We start from the raw sequence: 12291 nt of genomic DNA on the forward strand, positions 1-12291 counted from the left end.
TACAAAGTGAAAACTTGTATTTTTCATTAGTACAAATTGTAAACTATACACAAATTTAGAACAAATCAATAAATTAGAACTCATTAGGCTTTTAGAAAATACTGGATTCTTAATAGATGAAATAAGCTTTTGATATGTAAAATTTAACTGGATGAAATATAAACTAATTCATTTATTTTTAGGGCTACAAGAGAAAAAAATAACAATAGGACAAAAACTGAGTATATCCAGATTTGGTTGGTAACGCTTTTGTTTTAAAGAGTATTTTAAAGTTCTAAAATGCTTAAAAAGAATTTTTAAATTTCTTAAAAATATCTATAGTTTGGAAGTTTTACTGGAATGTCATAGACATTTATACTTCTATATCTATGGAATGTTTGAACATAATAATGCAAATCTCACTAATTTTTTGAGATGCTAAGAAACTTGTATAATTAATTATAATGTTGTATGACAGTTGCATTACTTTTATGAGAAACCATCTAAATATATTCCCAGTGTCCCAAAGAACACACAATTATCTGTATTATGAAAGTTTTATCTTTAAAATCTTTTCAATCTAATCTTTTCCAGTTTCCCCATATTTTATAAGTAAATGGGCATGAAAACACATCCATGATTCTTCTCCATTAACATTTTACACAAATAAGATGTCTTTATGAAACTTTATAGTCTTTATATCAATTAGAAAATCCTTTGTTACATACAATCATTATGAAATGAAACCATTATATTTTAATCTCACAAATGAAAGGTAATGACTTCGATAAGATGTAGCTATAAACTGAACTATATAAAAAAAACTTTCCACATATGTAGCTAAATATACACAATAAATTATAACTAATTCAGATTAACATCAAAGGAAACGTTCAAATATATTGTAAAATCTAAATTACATGCTATTTTTTCCTAAAATGAAATCTTAAGATTGTAGCCACTGGAACCATTCTGACCTTTTGACATGTTTTAATGACATAGGAAAACATTTCTTTAATTACAGTATCAAAGCTCAGTGCTATACAACAGAAAATTTATTTACTATAGGGTTGTTGTAGATGCATGTGTGTGTATATGTGTGTGTTTGTAGGTGTAGCTGAGTTTGTTCTGTCTTAGAGATTTTTGTTGTTGTTGTTGTTGTTGACAGAGTCTCTCTCTGTCACCCAGACTGGAGCCATCTGGGCTCACTGCAATCTCCACCGCCTGGGTTCAAATGATGCTCTCACTGAGGCTCCTGAGTAGCTGGGATTACAGGCACGCACCACCATGCCTGGCTAATTTTTTTTTGTATTTTTAGTAGAGACAGGGTTTCATCATGCTGACCAGGCTGGTCTTGAATTCCACATCTGCCCACCTTGTCCTCCCAAAGTGCTGGGATTATGGGTGTGAGCCACTGTGCCCAGCCCCAAAATAAACTTTTATCATCCTGCATATGCACTTGGTTTACCTCTCCTTTAGCTGGAATAATTCAAATTGTCCTTCACTTAACTACTTGACTGAATGAAGACAAATTTAGATTTGTGTTGTTAAAGATAAAACAGCCAGATCTTAGGGTGGTAAAAACAGATTTTATTCAATTATTGCTGACAGTAGAAGAAAAAGCTGAGATCCACTTCAATTTGTACAAAGGAAAATTGGGCGTTTTAAAAGGAGAAGGAGGAAGGAGGGAGTGGGGGGCTCAGTAGAGTGAGAGAGGTGAAAACAATATGAAGTGTTGGTTAGTGTCAGTGTGATCAGGCCAGCCGAGTGTGTTAGCTGGCAGCTATCTTAAGTTAGGATTCTATCTTCCACAGATACCAGGAGACAGGATCTATCCTCCCTAAGGATTACATTCCAAAGAAATGGCTCTCAGGTCCTTGAGGGACACATTTGAGTTGTAAGAGACACATATTCACAATTGTAGGCGCTTTTTGTAAATGCGCTGAGAAAGGGCAGTTGGGCCTGTCTCAGATGTGACTGACACAGTCAATTCTGACAGCCCTGAGTTTCTTCAGGCAGGCATTTTAATGGGGTCCTGGGATCATCCTAGGGACATGGCCCTGTGCCCTATGCTGCTAGGAGCCATGCTAGAGCTTGATCAAGTCTCTTAGGGCGGGGATTTAGATGGGGTTATGAGATGAGAGTTCTGCAGCTCTCATTATGAATACATCAGTGGCCGGGTGCGGTGGCTCACGCCTGTAATCCCAACACTTTGGGAGGCCAAGGCGGGAGGATCACGAGGTCAGGAGATCGAGACCATCCTGGCGAACATGCTGAAATCCTGTCTCTACTAAAAACACACAAAAAATTAGACGGGCGTGGTGGCGGGCGCCTGTAGTCCCAGCTACTTGGGAGGCTGAGGCAGGAGAATGGCGTGAACCCGGGAGACCGAGCTTGCAGTGAGCCAAGATCGCGCCACTGCACTCCCGCCTGGGCTACAGGGCAAGACTCCGTCTCAAAAAAAAAAAAATAATAATACATCAGTGAAAACTTTATTAGCAGTGTATCTACTTTTATTGGAAAGCTTTTAAAGTCCTGAAATATAAGTTCTAGGCCAACTGTGATTTATATATATGTTTATTGTCATCACATAGTTATTATAATACAGTTGCATTATCAAAACTAAAACAAATGAAATTCAAAATAACTCCCAAAATTAATGTGAGAAGACAAGGTGTTTACACAGGTCATGTTTTGTTAAAATCTTGAGCAGGCAACCTAGTAAGAATACAGTCTCTGCTATGTTTATATCCTGTCTGACCTTGAAATAATTATCTTTAAATTATAATCCGTTGTCCAGTTACAACTATCCATATCTGAATGCTAAATCTGAAGATAAAATATAAATCACAATGATCAGTTATTCATTTTAGAGTTTTTTCATTATTCTATAAAAGTAAAAGGAAAGTATCATTAAGACAAAACAAGTAGGACGTTTGGTGGGAGAGTAAGTGTAAGAGAGAATATGAAAATCATAGCCAAAACTGTTTACATTATCATTAGGTCCCAAAAATTGACAACTCAAAAAAAGAGATACAAAAACATGATGAATTTATAATATATAGATAGTAGGGGGAAGAGGAGAGAAGAGATATTGGCAAAATGACATAGAAAAAAAGTTAGGTATAATGGTAATGAAGACCCTATTAATAAGAAATCAGATCAGGCTATCATGATGAAGAAAATGTATGACATATGCTCCCAAGATGGAATTTGGATTGAAGTTTTTCACATCTTTTGTAGTATAAAATCTATTCAAATTCATATTATGTGTATATTCATAAAAAATAAAACAAGTCATGAAAGTATTAGCCAATGTAATTACCCATGTAACAGCATGGGATAAGAAGCAGCTTCCATGTCTTGATTAAAGCATACTATTATCTCTCATATGTGTTTTGTTTGTCTTCTTGCTAAACAAAAGATGAATGTTGCTTTTGGCAGAAAATATTTACAATATCTGCCAAAATTACTCTCGGTAGATGGCAATTCAAGTAGTAAATATCTTTTTTATGGATAATTAGTTGATTGAATGTCTGTGTGAATTAGAGTCTTTTTAATATTCATGACTAAATTATATCTATGAATTTTTATTAATTTCTGTGTTTTGTGAACTAATGATGTTACAATAACACAGAACACAAACACTTGCCATTAATAAACTCTAAATAATAAGTCAGTGACAATTCTGTGATAAAGTATCACCCAATGGTTTCTTGACAGAGCATTATACAATGCAAAATACTAACTCTGTGACTCAGGGGATAGAGACATATAATTTATTATTTTTCTAACAAATTAAAAAATGCTATAGAGCCACCTTTATGATTTTCAATACTTTATAGAATCATTTGATTTAAAGGAAGTCAAGTTTACATTTTGGTAGTGGAACTGTTATCCACAGTGGGTGCATCTCCTGCCTTAGACAGATACTCACATTTTGGGGGTAGATTTTCATTTTCTGGACTCTCATATTGCTCTGTTTAGGGCAATATGTCTTATTGGACTTACGAGAGTATATTGCAATTATTTATTTACTTGTGTTTTCTTTTTCACTAATCTCTAAGTGTTTAACGGCAGAGGCAATATGTTATGTTTTGGTTTTATTTATTTTCGGCCTCTAATACAATAAAAGCTTTCTATGAATTAACAAATAATAGCTTTGAAATTAAAAACCTTCACCAAAGAATAAGATAACTAAATTAAAATTTAATTCTAAACACCTAAGCATGGAATGCTGAATCATCATCATAATTATCTGATTCTTTTCTGGAGTGCAGCAAAAAATGGTTTGTGTGCTGGGTCTTACCTGTCAGATTCTTGCATCTCTTATATCTGATTACAGCAACAGCTTCTCTGCATACAACTTCTGCAATATTTTCACTATTGCCCAAATGTGAATCAGCCACAGCAGAAATCCAGGCAGGTGCATGCACCTGTCCCCCATGGAGATAGAGCCTCTAGTCATTCCAGCTGAAACAATCGAAAACCAATTTAGGAAAAATTTGAGCTGAAAACGACAGCTCCAATAGAAAACTGCCTCTGTAAATGTCACCATTCTGACTCATGTCAGTATCTACAGCATGAATATCTCTGTAACAGAAAGCCTGAATCAAAAATCCTAAAACAGACTAACCATTTAAATTAATATATTTTCAGTGGTTGCACCAATTTCCAGATCTCAATCAACCTATAAAAGTTACAACTTTTCAATACCTCTTCCCAGATTTCTCCAATTTGGCTTCTCTTATAAGGGTTATCCCACACCATCCATAAAGCAGTGATATGCTCTCCAGATAGTCAACCTGAAAGAGAAATCATGCGTGTAGACAAAGAGTAGCCTTAATTTCAATATTTGTGTCTCATATTTTGTAAAAAAGAATAAGACCTTTTTTGAGATCTGTAAATAATTATTTATTATTAGAAATATTGTTATTACAAATATATTGATAAGAGTAGAGTATAATATGAATATTATAATTGCAGAAATGGAACTCCGAAATATCTCGGCTTGAACCCCTGCTCTCTCACGTTAGTGTGCACACAAATGCAGCACAAATATATTTGCACTTCAGTCTCCTTTTATTAGCCTATTTACCAAAGCATCTATGATATAAATAACATATTTATCAATATGAAATATTTATTATTATTATTATTATTATTTTGAGATGGAATCTCGCTCTGTTGCCCAGGTTGGAGTGCAGTGGTGCGATCTCTGCTCACTGCAACCTCTGCCTCCCAGGTTCAGGCAATTCTCCTGCCTCAACCTCCCAAGTAGCTGGAATTATAGGTGCATGCCACCATGCCTGGCTAATTTTTTTTTTTTTTTTTTAGTAGAGATGGGGTTTCGCCATATTGGCCAGGCTGGTCTCAAACTCCTGACCTCAGGCCTGCCATGGGCTCCCAAAATACTGATATTGCAGGTGTGAGTCACCGTGCCAGGCCTAAAATATTTATTTTAAATCAAGCATTTATTTAGTAGCTGAGCCAGACAGAAAGATACAAAGGAATGGTATGTTTTTCATGAGCTGACAATCTTTATCAGTTCAAAGCCTAATTGCAGTCAAAATCGCTGACAAAGTTTAAGTTTATGAATGATTATTATTTACTCTCTGGTTTAGAATTATTTAAACTTTTTATAAATTTTTTTTTAATCAAATATGTTACACTTTTTCTAAAGGGGGCTACACATAGCTGAGGATAGAGACACTTTTCCATTACTTTATTGACAGTCACTGAAATGTATATTTGTTTTACAAATGTTAGCTAGCATCACCTTTTTACTTCTAACACTTTGCATAGCTGGAGGAAAAAAATGTTGACATCCACTTGGAGTTTAAATTTTTATGCAGGGTTGAAGCAAGGCAAAGTTAAAATGTTCTATGTATATATTTAAATTATATACAATCACTGCATGTTAGAACTATCTTTACTTGAATTCAATGTTAACACGATCAACTCTATGCAAGTTAAAAGTCAAAGCTGAAAGAAATTTTTCACTTATTTCAGTTAAATTACACAAATAATTTATAGATTCTTAAGAACAATTTGTTAAAGATTATTTTATAAGCAGACTTCCTCTTGTGTAATTAAGCCTTATAGAGTCCAAACCAACAATTAATACATGTTTTCATAAGAGTCTTGAATGATGGATAAGATTTTATGGGAGTTAGAAAGAAAAATTGTCGACCTACTTTTGGAAACCAGAGAAAATATTTTGTAGCCTTGATTACAGTAGTGAGCTGAGACTTGGAGTGATACATGCTTCCTGATCATTCCATCATGGAATTTTAACTATTTGCATTTGCTTCCAGTCAAGTTCTGCTGTCTATTTTATCAAGGAACCTTATAGTCAATTGGCTGTAAAATGACTCTGTACTGGTTTAGGTCCAGATTTTCAGTTATCACCAGCTCGGTGTTGGTGGTATCTCTTAATCTTTGTCCCATGTGGATCTAAGAAAACCAAATCAGTTTGTTCCCTTTTTTAGAACAAAGCTTAATTAAAAATTTTAAATTCTTCTCATTTTCTGCCATCTAGTTCTCAGAGTACAAAATCTTTATAAAAATGCTAGTCTGATTTGCTTTTTCTCTTATATTTTTATTTATTATAATACAAATCCATACAAATGTTGGTATTTCAATGTGCAAAATTCTCCTTAAATTATACTTTGTAAAATACTAGAGCTGGAGAATTTCTTTCTTTGAACAGAAATAAAAGATTATTCTCTATATCAAGGGCTATTTGAGATGTCTTCAATTTCTCAAAAATCATTATATGTATTTCTCTTTATCGAGTACCTTTCTGTAAAGCTGCAGCTGTATTTTAAAAGATTCCAACAGATCTCTCGCTCACTCAAGGACCTACACAAGTATTTTTAGCACCAAAAATTATGCTCCATCATCAATTTTATCCCATCTTCCTGAGGAAAAGACTCTAGTAATATCTTTGATTTTTACTTTCAGATACAATGTGAAAATCAGAGTCAAATTCTTCTAAGGCAGCAGCTCAGCACTCTGGAGCTAGGCCAATGTCTTATTGATAATATTGGTAAGTATATTTTAATAGTATATTCACAATACGCTTAAAATTCTCTATACTTGTAAATTACAACAGAAAAAAATAAGCACTTTCTGTGTATATTTCTTTCTTTTTAATTTTATTTATTTATTTAGTTAGTTAGTTTTAGTTTTTTGGAAATAGAACCTCACTCTGTCACCCAGTCTAGAGTGTAGTGGTGCAGTCTTGGCTCACTGCAACCTCTGCCTCCCGGATTCAAGCGATTCTCATGCCTCAGCTTACCAAGTAACTGGGATTACAGGTTTGCACCACCATACCCGGCTAATTTTTGTTATTTTTAGTAAAGACAGTGCTTCTCCATGGTTGATCATGCTGGTCTCAAACTCCTGGCCTCAAGTGATCTGCCTGCCTTGGCCTTCCAAAGTGCTGGGATTATAGGTGTGAGTCACCATGTCTGGCACTGTGTGTATTTCTATTGTGTATTTGTGAGCATATGTATATGCGCATACGTGGTTATGTTTTTATGTACTTGAAAAATAACCTCTCAATGATACTACTTACTCCTAGGATTACTTTATTTCAAGATTATTTTAGGAACGAGAATATCTAATTCTTGTTATCCTCTAAATCCTTAACACACTTATATTTGGTTTCCTTTGGTGGTTGATTATAGATACCTAGAAAAAGGAGAATGCTACATTTTTTAATGTTTTTCTTCCTTTCATCTGTCAATTGTGTCGAAGACATTTTTCTTACATAATAACGGTTTCAATATGCCAACATAAATTTCAATGACTATTTTAACAACTTTAAATGTTTTGTTCAGTTCTGATTGTTTCAATAAGATTGATTTAGTTAATGTATCTTTTGTTATTGCTTTTTATTGTTAGCTATTTATTTGAAAATAAAACGCACGGTAGGAAATTGATTTCAATTTCAAGGGAAAAAGGTATCTGAGAGACAGGCAAACTAAGAAAAAGAAAACTGAATTAAAGTACATATTGAAGACAAAGCTCAAGTCTTCAAACTCCTATTCGTAATTCATCATTTTCATAACCCTACACCCCTTTAATGATTCTGAGTAACAATCTGTGAATTATGCCTGAAACTTGGTTCAAATTCCTTTTACATTTGAAACACATTTTTACAACTAGAAGCCTCACTTAAACATATTTAACCAATAATCTATATAACAATAGATATTGACCATTAAATTATTCTTAGATAAAATCTGGAACTGATTTTGTATTAATCAGAGATGCAATAAAGCCAGAAATTTAAAAAAATTGATTAAATGTAGCTATTTATTAATAAAGAATAAGAACAAGTGAAAATAAAATATTCAGAAGGGAGAGAGAGATTTTACATTCCAAAGAGTCCATATTTCAATAAAGGTGAGTAGAGTGTAATGTAGCAAGAATTATTCACAAACCTTTTAGTATTCAAATTATGGCATGTATGCTGCATGGTATAATTTTACAAGCCCACAAAATAGTAACATTAATGGCCCAGCATCTTTAAAAATCAAAAGCTTGCAAAATGATTCACTTGCCATGCATATTGAATATTAATAACATCAAGTAGTTGAGTTTATTAACCTTTTACATTAATGGTCAGAAATGAAACATGCTGAGAACAATTGCATAACAGAAGGGGGAAATGTTTCTGACGACTATTGGGTTTCATTTGACAGTTAATAAAACCACCAAGTACATATTATGTTAGATTATCTGAGAGCTGGATTCCATATGACAAGTCATTATTATTAAAGGCAAATGGAGGGTATTTTCAAATACACCCTAGAGTGAAGTAGACTAAAATATGATAGTACACTCTTGAATGTCAAGGACATTTTGTGCAGTGTGTAATGGAAAACTACATGTAATGTGCAGTTTGGGAACTATTTCATGTTCCTCTGAAGACCTCAAAGCATCACACTGAATATTTTATTGAATGATGTCACACTCTGCTATAGGTTCAAGTGCATAACAAGTATTTATAGACAATCACCATTTAAATGGCAGAGAGAATGTGTGAAAACTAACTTCATTATAGTTAGCATATGAATAAGTGTATCATGTCTTACCCTTTCTATTTTTCCCTTCATTTTCTATTATTTAAAAATAATCAGTCAAGTTTTACATCATCCATAAGTCATTCGTGTTAGAAAATTGAGTCATAAATGACTGGGTGATTTTTCTCAATAATGAAGTAAGTGGTAAGCTATGATTTTGACTAATTATGGCTTCCTAAATGTCAGCTATATTCATTAGAATGTGTGAAGACTATTGGCGGTGGGACAATTTTGTTTTAAGAATGCTAAACTTTTAAAGTATGCAAATATTGGTAATAGCAGAAATAAGTGCTTTGCTATGATGAAGAAATTCTAAAAGTTTGACTAGAGAAAATTTACTGTTCAGTATGAAAATTGTATTATGTAGTGAAAGCTAAGAATTTGGAATCAGAGCATCCAAATTAGGGTGAAATTTAATACTTACGGCTAACTGCTATTTAATATGAGATCTACCCTAAGTAAACAGCTTAACCCCTCTAAACCTCAGTTTTAACTCACATTATTCTTAATCACGCCAAAGTGACAAGGTTGTGTCCAGAATTACATATATGGGAGAATTTTTATAAACTATGATAAAGTTATAAAATGAAACACATGGTGATTAATAGTTACAATATAAAGAGTAACATAAAGGTGATTGTTAGTTCCCTGAAAATGTGGATCAGGAGTTGTGAGAAATGAGAAGGAAGAATAAAGGACAGAAAGGAATTTGGGAGGATGATGTACATCTTCATTATTATTTTGACTGTGATTATGGTTTTCTGGGGTGTATAGTTATGCCAAAATTTATTATATCCCAATAAACTTGTTTGAAAATACTAGGACTACTATCAGTATGAAAAAAAAAAAAGTAGACATGTTTCACAAATATGGTATTGGACAACATAAACTAGTATCAAAATAATAGGCAATATACATTGATTCATGGATAGCTTAGAAACAGGCAAAAATTATATAGACTTAGAAGTCAGGATAATCGATATTGTTAGGGGAGAGTAGTGATTGGTTAAGAACAAATGGATAGTGGAGTGATGAAAATACACCATGTCCTAACCTGGGCTGCAGTTAAATGAGTTATGTTTCTGATAACTTATTGAATGATACATGATAATTTGTGCACATTGCTTTAGGTATGTTTTACTCCAATAAAAAGTTTATTTAAGAAAGCAATAATTCATGGGCTAAAATGGTTACCTCAGTTGGAGTTCCTTGATCATTTGTTGCATACTAATTGAAATAAGTAATTTACCTGGATAAGTAAAGATCTTGTTCTCCATAAGAACATACCTAAGAGTTCTAGTTCTAGAATTCTACTAAGCCCCTTACTAATAAAAAGTCTTAGTAATCACCAAAGAGCAAATTTTAAAACAAAAAAATAGATGTTACCTAGTAAATATTTTATTCTAGCTTCTCCAGAGGAGCAGAACCAATAAGATATCAATAATAATGATATAAAATAATAGATCGTTTCTCTGCCTTTTGGCTGAGACCAAGTGTAAAATAATAGGTAGATTGCAGACAGATAGATAGACAGATAGATAATAAGTAATTGTCTAGCACAGTTATAGAGTCTGTGATGTCCCAGGATCTCTAGTTGGCAAACGGGAGACTCGGGAGAGCTGATGATGTCATTTCAGTCCAAGTCTGAATCTAGAAAGCAGGAGAAGGGTAATGTCTCAGGTTTTACTTAAAAATAAGCAATTAAGCTTTACATAATCCATAAGTCACTCCCATGAGAAAATTAGTTGTGAGTAATTGGGTGATTTTTCACCCAGCCAGGCAGAGGCAGCAAATTCTCTTACTCGGCCTGTTGTCTATTCAGGACTTCAAGAGATTGGAAGAGGCCCACCCACATCTTGATAAGCAGTCTGCTTTACTCAGTCTACCAAGTCAGATGTGAATCTCATCCAGAAACAACTTCACAGATACACCCAGGATAATGTTAAACCAAACATCTGGACACCTGATATAGGCCCACTGAAATGTTGAGACCATTGCCAAGATGAGTTGACACATAAAATTAACCATCACAGAAAGTAAGGGTAAAAGGTCAGAGGAATGTGACATTCCATATTGAGAATGGTAGAAAAGGCAGTTCAGGGATAGAGAAAATACGTAAAATAAACAAAACTGAATCAAGTTGAGAAGTATATGCTTTAGTATTTCCAGTTGTGAATTCCAAAGACATTTGATCTTTTTAAATCTCTCCCTTGGAACCATATCAATGTCATCACCCAGATCTGCCCATATCATTTTAATTCTTGCCTAATTCCCTCTGATTTTATTTCTTCTAACAACACCTGGATTCAATTTGTCATCACCCGTTTACTGGACATTGTGTGTGTGCATCTGACCTAGTTTTCCTGTGTGACTCTTGCTGCTGCAATGCATTTTCTAAAAATCAGGAACATAGATTTCCTTAAAACATATATTCAGTTTGTCAATTAAAATGACTGAGGAAGATTTTCCATTTTCCTTAGAAAAAAATTTCATAGGACAAGAATTACCTGCAGGGCTCTGCGTGAACTAGCTGGTCTCTAGCTTCCTCTCAGGCTCTGTGTTACATGAATAACTTGCTCTATCAATTACAGTATTAACCTTCTCTTTGTTTGGGGAATTCTGCAAATTAATCCTTCCTTTAGAACATTCGCACAGCTATGCTCTTTCCATAGCACGCTTTTTCCCAGGCTGACGCCTACGCATTATTACATCATTATGGGTTTATATTAAATGTACTCTTTTGAAGACACTATCTCTGTCAACCTTTTTGCAAGAAAATTTAAAGGTCATAGTTGTGTTCATCAGTATGGGTTGGCACTGTTCATCAAGTATTCATTCTCCCCAATGATTGCTTGTCTCTCTATCCATCGACAGTGTCTTTGTATGCATTTGTAGCCAATTCGGGCAGCTAGAAATAGGTGAAAAAAAAAGAGTTGCCTATCCTATCTATCATCTCCTCTTCTTCTACTAAACTACCACTAACTGTAATCGCAGATATAATATTGCATTATCAATATGAATATTTTGATATGACACAATGGTCATGAATAAAATGTTGATTTCCCACTTTATTTATTGTGCAATATTTGAAAAATTGTATAAATATTTAACCTTTCACCAAAGTGTGTTTATTAACATAGAGCTATGAACTATAATGCTTTCTAGTAAATTTTCTGATGAAATAAAATCAAAATGGGAGAAATAACTAAACAATGAG

Source organism: Macaca nemestrina, chromosome 19 (assembly GCF_043159975.1).
Source record: "Macaca nemestrina isolate mMacNem1 chromosome 19, mMacNem.hap1, whole genome shotgun sequence".
Classification (NCBI taxonomy): Eukaryota; Metazoa; Chordata; class Mammalia; order Primates; family Cercopithecidae; genus Macaca; species Macaca nemestrina.